Raw genomic sequence first — 12,095 nt, forward strand, 5'->3', positions numbered from 1 at the left:
GATTCCGGGTCACAGTTTGCTCAAAAATCAATGGTTTTTGGCCAAATCAGAGGCTATCAGTCAAGTATACACTAGAGGATGATTAAAGGAAGATGAACACTATCACAAAGAGCTTAAAAGAGTCCTTGTGGATCAACTCTTCAAATCATAAACATGCCCAGCACTGGGCTAGAGTAGCTGCCCTCTACTTTGCATTCGAAGGACTCGAATGCAGTTCGATTCGGTACTCCTTTGTTTAAGAAATGAATAGCAAGAAACACAAGCTACCAACAAGACACGATCCCCAGCGGAGTCGCCAATCTGTTGTGGGGGAAAGTATCCAACTCGGAATGACCCTAACCCACTCTAAGGGTGACAGTTCCTTAGCAACAGCTGAAAGCAAAGCTATCTAAAGTTTCTTCTTTATGACATGCAAGAGATAAAAGGGAGAGATCCACTTACCGATGTCTTGCGCAAATGGTCGATCCAATCTCCTTTGTTTAGTCTATTGTGGGGGAAAGTATCCAACTCGGAATGACCCTAACCCACTCTAAGGGTGACAGTTCCTTAGCAACAGCTGAAAGCAAAGCTATCTAAAGTTTCTTCTTTATGACATGCAAGAGATAAAAGGGAGAGATCCACTTACCGATGTCTTGCGCAAATGGTCGATCCAATCTCCTTTGTTTGCCGCTTGCCCCCAGCTCCAAGTCTTTTCACGGGCCCAGCTACACGAGATCCTGCAAATAAGACAAGAAAAGGAAGCTACAAGAAGCATGCATTCATAATCGATTCAAGGATTAGCATAAATCAAAGACGCAAGTAAGACAATACACCATTGAAACACATGCGAATAGAAGAACCTCAAATGCTTTATTAATATATGGAAGTAAGGTTCAGGCGGTGATACAACCATGAGAGGTCCAATCCAGCATCACCTTCCCGACGGAGAGAAATCTCTTCTTCACCTCCCTCAAGCAATCACCCAATGCTCACAACTGTAAACCAACAGCAATTCTTCGCACTAAATTCCGGCCTCCCTAGATCCCATGGGATGAGATCCTTATATAGAGTTTTGGAGTGAAGATAAGTCAGCTTGATGTGTGACTTGTTGTCCTCTTCAACTCCAGTTGTTCTTCAGTTCTTCACTCGGAGTTTCTACCTTCCACTTGGAGTTTTAGAAGCTCTTAACTCATCATTAGGCGAATCTTATGATCAAGTGTCTTTTTGGAAGCTTCCTAGGCACTGGCACATTGAGAAAAAGATTCCTCCACATGTCAAAGTACGCCCAGCGCAGGTAGCCTTTGTTGCACTTGCAATGCAGCGCAGGTACACCATAGAGCTTTTGACATTCAGTGCAGATTCCTAGTGGAGCAGCTGCTTTGATCCAAAACTGACCTGTTTTTGAGTGTTTTTCAGTGGAGAACTGATTTGCAGTGCTGTGGTTTGCTGACCTTGTTCCTCTAAGGGTAAGAACAACATGTTTAGGGACTTTGGATCCCTTAGATTATTCACATTTCATGCTCTATGCTGTAAGGCATAGAAAAGTCTATAACAGTTGCCCCCTAAAGTATGAGGTCGTTTATCGGGTGAAATGATTTATTAGGAGGATCCGAAGTTCATTCAATCGTCGGGAGGTGACATGTAACAAAATACAATACAATACATTATCTTTTCATCCTTTCTTTTCATGATCTAGCTGATGCGGACATTTCCCATGCTCAGCTTTATAAATACATTTGCTGTACATAAACAGACGACCGTCTGATAATAGACTGATAATTCTCTGCTTTTAATTATCATCCTTTTAGTAGGATGATCATCTGCTGCACATGTCTATGTTTTTATCTCCTGAATATATATCGTAGCCCGACCATATCCCCAGTGGAGTCGCCAGTCTGTTGTGGGGGAAAGTATCCAACTCGGAATGACCCTAACCCACTCTAAGGGTGACAGTTCCTTAGCAACAGCTGAAAGCAAAGCTATCTAAAGTTTCTTCTTTATGACATGCAAGAGATAAAAGGGAGAGATCCACCTACCGATGTCTTGCGCAAATGGTCGATCCAATCTCCTTTGTTTTCCGCTTGCTCCCAGCTCCAAGTCTTTTCACGGGCCCAGCTACACGAGATCCTGCAAATAAGACAAGAAAAGGAAGCTACAAGAAGCATGCATTCATAATCGATTCAAGGATTAGCATAAATCAAAGACGCAAGTAAGACAATACACCATTGAAACACATGCGAATAGAAGAACCTCAAATGCTTTATTAATATATGGAAGTAAGGTTTAGGCGGTGATACAACCGTGAGAAGTCCAATCCAGCATCACCTTCCCGACGGAGAGAAATCTCTTCTTCACCTCCCTCAAGAAATCACCCAATACTCTCTGTTGGAAATAATACTGAGAGGGGGGGTGAATCAGTATTATCAGATCAATCAAACCTTTTCAATGCTCAGAAACATATACGCTACTTCAGTTAAGTAAAACAGCGTGTACACGCTACTGTGACTAAATAAAACAGCGTATAAGCAGAAAACTCATAACTTAGTTAGCTTATTCTTCAGTTAAGTTCATCAGGACATTATTCAGCACATTAACAGTAAGCAGATGCAGTATAACAGAACGGATCAAAAGCCACACACATGAACACCAAGATATAAGGTGGAAACCCAATGTGGGTGAAAACCACCTGTTGCAAGTTATCTCTATCTTTCTTTAAGAAACTTCAGTTTACAATCTTTTGTACTGGTGCAGCCTTATACCAGTACGCAGGCTACAACCTGCAGAAGGCTACAACCTTCTCTCGTTCTCCAAACTTCCTTGGAAGGGAGCTCCAACCCCCTTTGTTCTTGTACTAGCCAAGATACTAGTACGTAGGTGCTGACCTACAATCTTCTTTTCTTCAGGTATCACCTTTCATACATTTTCAGACTTGAATATTCCTGAAGCACAACATTACAATCTGAAGACCACAATTCATTCAATTTCCACAACAGATCATTGAAGCATAAAACAACCAAACTCTGAATCACTGAACCACTGAACCCTGTCTATCACCAGTTACCAGAACACAGAGCAGACTACAGAACTCTGCAATAACTGTCAGACCCCACTGTAAACCCAAAAACAAGCTTCAAAAGATATACGCTACTTCAAGGAGCCAAACCCGCGTATACACGCTCTTTTACCGAAGCCAACCTGCGTACAGATCTAAAAATAAACTTTCTCAATTTGCAGCTGTACCAGACATTAGTTAGACCCAGAACATAGCATTGCGACAATATGCAGATCTAGAAATAAGCATAATCAACCATATCATGATAGTGCATTTCAAACCATTAGATCCCGATCTATCCTTAGATCTAGTCTTCCATCAACCAATGTGATCTCTCCTTGGCTTAGATCAAGCAACCCAGCACCTGCAAATCAGATCTCTTTCACTCTTAGATATTCAAGCCCTTGTCGAAAGATGATTTTGCCTAATGATCTTCTTCTCCTTATATAGTCTTAGGCCTAGCTCAATACCAAGAGCCAAAACCATAGTAACACAATACCATCAACTTCAAAACTAGGGATCGACACGCCCGTCGAGACACAATGGTCCAAAATCATAGGCACAACTTCCAAGGACTAACCACCATGGACCAAAGGAACCTTTCCACATACACGCGCTTTTTATGAATCGAACTAGCGTGTACACGCGACTTGGGCTTAACGAAACGGCGTGTATGAGCTTCCTTGACATGCTGTACTGAGATCTGTCTTCTGATTAAGATGCCATCACTTGTACCAACCTCTGAGCACCTGTACCATCTTCTGAGTGAGTTGCCATCAAGGACAACACTTGAATCATAATGCCAACACTCTCGACTGTAAACCAACAGCAATTCTTTGCACTAAATTCCCGCCCCCAGATCCCATGGGATGAGATCCTTATATAGAGTTTTGGAGTGAAAATAAGTCAGCTTGATGTGTGACTTGTTGTCCTCTTCAACTCCAGTTGTTCTTCAGTCCTTCACTCGGAGTTTCTATCTTCCACTTGGAGTTTTAGAAGCTCTTAACTCATCATTAGGTGAATCTTATGATCAATTGTCTTTTTGGAAGCTTCCTGGGCACTAGCACATTGAGAAAAAGATTCCTCCACATGTCAAAGTACGCCCAGCGTAGGTAGCCTTTGTTGCTCTTGCAATGCAGCGCAGGTACACCATGGAGCTCTTGACATTCAGCGCAGAAGCCTAGTGGAGCAGCTGCTTTGATCCAAAATTGACCTGTTTTTGAGTGTTTTTCAGTGGAGAACTGATTTGCAGTGCTGTGGTTTGCTGACCTTGTTCCTCTAAGGGTAAGAACAACATGTTTAGGGACTTTGGATCCCTTAGATTATCGACATTTCATGCTCTATGCTGGAAGGCACAAAAATGTCTATAACAGTTGCCCCCTAAAGTATGAGGTCGTTTATCGGGTGAAATGCTTTATTAGGAGGATCTGAAGTTCATTCAATCGCCGGGAGGTGACCTGTAACAAAATACAATACAATACATTATCTTTTCATACTTTCTTTTCATGATCTAGCTGATGCGGGCATTTCCCATGCTCAGCTTTATAAATACATTTGCTGTACATAAACAGACGATCGTCTGATAGTAGACTGATAATTATCTGTTTTTAATTATCATCCTTTTAGTAGGATGATCATCTGCTGCACATGTCTATGTTTTTATCTCCTGAATATATATCGCAGCCCGGATGGATGAAACTAGATCCGGGGTCTTCAAACTTGTCCGATCTTCACTCTAGTACAAGTCGATCCATGTGAGAATTTCTTGAAGTCGAACATGGAAAGACATCGCTTGATTACCAGTCAATAATGTAAACTATTAACAAGCGCGAGAGGAATCACCGATAATGATGATGACCCTCAAGGTACTGCAGCACAATTCACGTGGCGTGAATATAGGATCTGACGTCGAACACCACAAAAAGTCTCCTGGTCGAAGGTCATTAATGTATACCTATCGCCGAGAGTGAGAAACTTGCCATTGAGGCATGCAAGCTTCAAAGTACTGGGGGGGTGTTCCTAAATCAACTTCTTGGATAATGAGCTGATGTCGACAAGAAGTGATCTGTCAAAGGAGGGCCTTAATGAATCCCACATCAGTGACACAGAACGGAGCTAGTGATGATGGTGAAAACGATCTGTGAAATATGATTCAGTGTGGCGGTCATGGAAGGATGAAAGATGATGTACGGTAGTGGATGGGACCCGGTTGACACTTTTCTGAATGACATCTCTTGAACATATAACGACACTGATGTGATGGATCGGTAGCATTACCCCATGTATGGATGGTATGGCGAGACCATGGTGAAGGGACCGGTGAATGATAATAACCCAACCCGATATTTACGGAGGCAAAAGTGTCATGTTCAAGAGCGACTTGCTACCATTAAGCTTTGAGGTTCTTCCCAATTTTTTCCCCAGTCATTTCTGACCAGTACCTCTTTATTTTTGTCAAGCTTGAGGAGGATAACATATGCTTGTTCTATAACCTGCCCTTCGGGCAAGCCCATCTCTATGTTTTAACGAGCCTAGTGATAGGGAAACTCGTTCTCGTCTAAAGACAAGTTTGTCGCTATCTAATATTTTTAACGAGCCCAGCGACAAAGACAATCCGGTCCATTCTTAGAGAGTCTGAAAAGGGTACATAAAGTGGACTCCAGGGGTCCTTTTTCGTCATCTAATCCCTTAAGTCCGAAAAAGTATAAAACAATACAGAAGGGATGAATGTTCGATATCTTTATCGAGCCGAACTAGACAAGCGCTCGATCTTTTTGTGCAATAATCCCTCAGGTCCGAAAAGATTAAAATCTAGAGGAGGGATAGCTCTTCCGGTCCTTTTAACGAGCTGGAAGGCCAAAACTCGGCAAACTTTTCATTTTTTACGAGTCAGTGAAAAGAGCTCAAAGAAGACTCGTATTTTGAGGAACGAGTGATAAACAGGGATAGCAGCAGATTCCAGGTACAGGTTGGAATTTTCCAATCACGACAGTATTACAAGGATGGCTAGGTGGGATCACTCTTCGCAGTTGTTCCTCAAAATAGGTAAACAATCAAGTGGATGTGAATGATCGGCCAAATGACAAGTGGAGGTGACGGTGCACAAACACGACCAAGGCTTTTATGGCTGATGAATTTACGGTCTCAAATGGTTATTTACCGGTTCATTTTTTCTGAATGAGCTTGAACTCTGGAGGAAGCCTGCTCACAAGCTTATGTTTATTTTTTAATGAGCATGAATTTCCGCATTAAAACTGCTCGGATCTTGCGTTTATTTTTTAACCATCATGAACTTTTCCAAAACTGCTCGTTTTTATGCATGCCCCCAGCATCATAATGACGCATGTCAAAGGAGGGTGCCCCCCAAGCTTCATTGCGTTCAACTTGGTGGTTGGAATGAAGGTTTACCTTTGAATTTTGAAAAGGGGATTTGTTTCATTTTTTATTGAGGTTGACATAGTAAAAGAACTATCCTCATGACTCCTTGTTTCATTTTTTAACGAGGTTGACACAAGATAAGAACCGTCCTCGGGAAATATTAGCATTTTTACTTTATGTTATCCATTTCTAACAAGTTTGTTGCAGAAATTGATGAAACAGTACTATCTCTAGAAAAGAAAAACTAGTCATGGTAAAATATGAATTTGACCTTATCAAACGAGCAGTTTTGGCAAAGTTCATGCTCGGTAAAAAATAAACGCAAGATCCGAGCAGTTTTAATGCGGAAATTCATGCTCGTTAAAAAATAAACATAAGCTTGTGATCAGGTTTTCCCCTAGAGTTCAAGCTCATTCAGAAAAATGAACCGGTAAATAACCATTTGAGACCGTAAATTCATCAGCCATAAAAGCCTTGGTCGTGTTTGTGCACCGTCACCTCCACTTTTCATTTGGCCGATCATTCACATCCACTTGATTGTTTACCTATTTTGAGGAACAGCTGCGAAGAGTGATCCCACCTAGCCATCCTTGTAATACTGCCGTGATTGGAAATTTCTAACCTGTACCTGGAATCTGCTGCTATCCCTGTTTATCACTCGTTCCTCGAAATACGAGTCTTCTTTGAGCTCTTTTCAAATGACTCGTAAAAAATGAAAAGTTTGCCAAGTTTTGGCCTTCCAGCTCGTTAAAAGGACCAGAAGAGCTATCCCTCCTCTAGATTTTAATCTTTTTGGACCTGAGGGATTATTGCACAAAAAGATCGAGCGCTTGTCTAGTTCGGCTCGATAAAGATATCGAACATTCATCCCTTCTGTATTGTTTTATACTTTTTCGGACTTAAGGGATTAGATGACGAAAAAGGACCCCTGGAGTCCACTTTATGTACCCTTTTCAGACTCTCTAAAAATGAAAAGGACCGAGTTGTCTTTGTCACTGGGCTCGTTAAAAAATATTAGATAGCGACAAACTTGTCTTTAGACGAGAACGAGTTTCCCTATCATTAGGCTCGTTAAAACATAGCGATGGGCTTGCCCGAAGGGCAGGTTATAGAACAAGCATATGTTATCCTCCTCAAGCTTGAAAAAAATAAAGAGGTACTGGTCAGAAATGACTGGGGAAAAATTGGGAGAACCTCAAAGCTTAATGGTAGCAAGTCTCTCTTGAACATGACACTTTTGCCTCCGTAAATATCGGGTTGGGTTATTATCATTCACTGGTCCCTTCACCATGGTCTCGCCATACCATCCATACATGGGGTAATGCTACCGATCCATCACATCAGTGTCGTTATATGTTCAAGAGATGTCATTCAGAAAGTGTCAACCGGGTCCCATCCACTACCGTACATCATCTTTCATCCTTCCATGACCGCCACCCTGAATCATATTTCACAAATCGTTTTCACCATCATCACTAGCTCCATTCCATGTCACTGATGTGGGATTCATTAAGGCCCTCCTTTGACGGATCACTTCTTGTTGACATCAGCTCACTATCCAAGAAGTTGATCTAGGAACACCCCCTCAGTACTTTGAAGCTTGCATTCCTCAATGGCAAGTTTCTCACTCCCGACGATAGGTATACATTAATGACCTTCGACCAGGAGACTTTGCGTGGTGTTCGACGTCAGATCCTATATTCACACCACGTGAATTGTGTTGCAGTACCTTGAGGGTCATCATCATTATCGGTGATTCCTCTCGCGCTTGTTAACAATTTACATTATTGACTGGTAATCAAGCGATGTCTTTCCATGTTCGACTTCAAGAAATTCTCACATGGATCGACTTGTACTAGAGTGAATATCGGACAAGTTTGAAGACCCCGGATCTAGTTTCATCCATCCGAGCTGCGATATATATTCAGGAGATAAAAACATAGACATGTGCAGCAGATGATCATCCTACTAAAAAAGGAAGATAATTAAAAGCAGATAATTATCAGTCTATTATCAGACGATCGTCTGTTTATGTACAGCAAATGTATTTATAAAGCTGAGCATGGGAAATGCCCGCCTCAGCTAGATCATGAAAAGAAAGTATGAAAAGCTAATGTATTGTATTGTATTTTATTACAGGTCACCTCCCGACGATTGAATGAACTTCGGATCCTCCTAATAAAGCATTTCACCCGATAAACGACCTCATACTTTAGGGGGCAACTGTTATAGACATTTTTGTGCCTTACAGCATAGAGCATGAAATGTCAATAATCTAAGGGATCCAAAGTCCCTAAACATGTTGTTCTTACCCTTAGAGGAACAAGGTCAGCAAACCACAGCACTGCAAATCAGTTCTCCACTGAAAAACACTCAAAAACAGGTCAATTTTGGATCAAAGCAGCTGCTCCACTAGGCATCTGCGCTGAATGTCAAGAGCTCCATGGAGTACCTGCGCTGCATTGCAAGTACAACAAAGGCTACCTGCGCTGGGTGTACTTTGACATGTGGAGGAATCTTTTTCTCAATGTGCCAGTGCCCAGGAAGCTTCCAAAAAGACACTTGATCATAAGATTCGCCTAATGATGAGTTAAGAGCTTCTAAAACTCCAAGTGGAAGGTAGAAACTCCGAGTGAAGAACTGAAGAACAACTGGAGTTGAAGAGGACAACAAGTCACACATCAAGCTGACTTATCTTCACTCCAAAACTCTATATAAGGATCTCATCCCATGGGATCTAGAGGCCGGAATTTAGTGCAAAGAATTGCTGTTGGTTTACAGTCGAGAGTATTGGGTGATTGCTTGAGGGAGGTGAAGAAGAGATTTCTCTCCGTCGGGAAGGTGATGCTGGATTGGACCTCTCATGGTTGTATCACCGCCTGAACCTTACTTCCATATATTAATAAAGCATTTGAGGTTCTTCTATTCACATGTGTTTCAATGGTGTATTGTCTTACTTGCGTCTTTGATTTATGCTAATCCTTGAATCGATTATGAATGCATGCTTCTTGTAGTTTCCTTTTCTTGTCTTATTTGCAGGATCTCGTGTAGCTGGGCCCGTGAAAAGACTTGGAGCTGGGAGCAAGCGGAAAACAAAGGAGATTGGATCGACCATTTGCGCAAGACATCGGTAAGTGGGTCTCTCCCTTTAATCTCTTGCATGTCATAAAGAAGAAACTTTAGATAGCTTTGCTTTCAGCTGTTGCTAAGGAACTGTCACCCTTAGAGTGGGTTAGGGTCATTCCGAGTTGGATACTTTATAATATATATCCTGGGCAACGCGTTGATAGAGCTCCTCTCTGACGCCATCACCCATGGCATACGCCGGCTAGTCGTCAGGCTAGACTCACAGCTCGTGGTACTACAGCTCAATGGTACCTACTCTGTCCGAAATCCAGCTATTTATCGCAAGTTCCTAAGAGTTAAAATCCTGGAAAGACAGTTTGATTTTATCCAATATCAACACATTTCCAGAAACTTGAACACATTAACCGACTCATTAGCAAACTATGTGTTAGATAGACATTTGCAAATTTGATAAAAAGAGAAGCATCATCGATGTTTCATACATGGATCACATAAAAACTGGAATAAACCCCGAAAATCAAAAACATATATAACTGTTTACGGTTTACATATAATGTTCTGTAACCAAGACAAAATCGGTCATACGACCCCAAAACTCAAAAATGGCTAGGGGGCACCCTAGCCTAGTGATGCTCATGATAACATGCCACGGCCTGTGCGATCAAGCGCAGAAGACGAGACCATCGTCTATGAACACCAGCAGTATGTTGCTGCAGTCGTAGAGGCAACTCGTCAATCCGTACATCCGGAATCCCGAAGGTAAGACCCTCGACCTGTTCCTGGACAGCAGCAAGAGTCTCGGCCAAGTCAAGGTCACGGAGAATAGCTCTCCCTGGAGCCTCCCCTGCTGGGGTAGCGGCCGGAGCTCCCGGACGAACTGCTGGACGGACGGGGCCCACATCTGCATGCACACATGAGTTTGCTTAGAGTCTTGATAGAGTAAAGCACGAGGACATTATAAATAAAAAACAGTAAATGGTGATAAGGTCAAAATATTTACCAAGATCACCCCCCTGCTCGCCATCCGGTAGTACCAAATCCGGATCACCTCGGAAATCCATGCCAATATATGGATACTCGGAAAAAGCCATATCCTGCCGCTCGAACCACCTAAAGAAGGCATCAATAAAAGTAATCCGAGATTGACCTGCATGTCTAGCCATGTGGTCAACCCACCTCTACATGCGTGGCTCAGTAGGAGATGGCAAGTCGAGGGCAATGTACTGAGGTTGCATCAGGGGTATCTTCTCCAAAGCGAAGGCAGTCAAAACTGAACCAAAGCCAAAATTCTTCAGTTTCCTGTCCTTTACTTTGGTCAACTGTTTTTCATCTGAACCAGTACTACATCACACCAGTTAAAAACTTTCGGCTGAAGACACTCCAGGGCGTGCTGCACATATGACCTGTTGGCAACATGAGGGGATGCACTACCGGCCATCCTATTCCCAGTGGAGTCGCCAGTCTGTTGTGGGGGAAAGTATCCAACTCGGAATGACCCTAACCCACTCTAAGGGTGACAGTTCCTTAGCAACAGCTGAAAGCAAAGCTATCTAAAGTTTCTTCTTTATGACATGCAAGAGATAGAAGGAAGAGATCCACTTACTGATGTCTTGCGCAAATGGTCGATCCAATCTCCTTTATTTGCCACTTGCTCCCAGCTCCAAGTCTTTTCACGGGCCCAGCTACACGAGATCCTGCAAATAAGACAAGAAAAGGAAACTACAAGAAGCATGCATTCATAATCGATTCAAGGATTAGCATAAATCAAAGACGCAAGTAAGACAATACACCATTGAAACACATGCGAATAGAAGAACCTCAAATGCTTTATTAATATATGGAAGTAAGGTTCAGGCGGTGATACAACCATGAGAGGTCCAATCCAGCATCACCTTCCAGACGGAGAGAAATCTCTTCTTCACCTCCCTCAAGCAATCACCCAATGCTCACAACTGTAAACCAACAGCAATTCTTCGCACTAAATTCCGGCCCCCAGATCCCATGGGATGATATCCTTATATAGAGTTTTGGAGTGAAGATAAGTCAGCTTGATGTGTGACTTGTTGTCCTCTTCAACTCCAGTTTTTCTTCAGTTCTTCACTCGGAGTTTCTACCTTCCACTTGGAGTTTTAGAAGCTCTTAACTCATCATTAGGCGAATCTTATGATCAAGTGTCTTTTTGGAAGCTTCCTGGGCACTGGCACATTGAGAAAAAGATTCCTCCACATGTCAAAATACGCCCAGCGCAGGTAGCCTTTGTTGCACTTGCAATGCAGCGCAGGTACACCATAGAGCTTTTGACATTCAGCGCAGATTCCTAGTGGAGCAGCTGCTTTGATCCAAAACTGACCTGTTTTTGAGTGTTTTTCAGTGGAGAACTGATTTGCAGTGCTGTGGTTTGCTGACCTTGTTCCTCTAAGGGTAAGAACAACATGTTTAGGGACTTTGGATCCCTTAGATTATTGACATTTCATGCTCTATGCTGTAAGGCACAAAAATGTTTATAACAAACTCCCAAAGAGAAGAGAGACTGGATCGAGGGACAAACGGAAGACACCGGTAAGTCTATTTATCTCTCTTCTTTCATATTTCATAAAGG

The sequence above is a fragment of the Pinus tabuliformis genome, chromosome X (assembly GCF_031772625.1).
Source record: "Pinus tabuliformis cultivar Carrire ecotype Pingquan chromosome X, CPIR1, whole genome shotgun sequence".
Classification (NCBI taxonomy): domain Eukaryota; kingdom Viridiplantae; phylum Streptophyta; class Pinopsida; order Pinales; family Pinaceae; genus Pinus; species Pinus tabuliformis.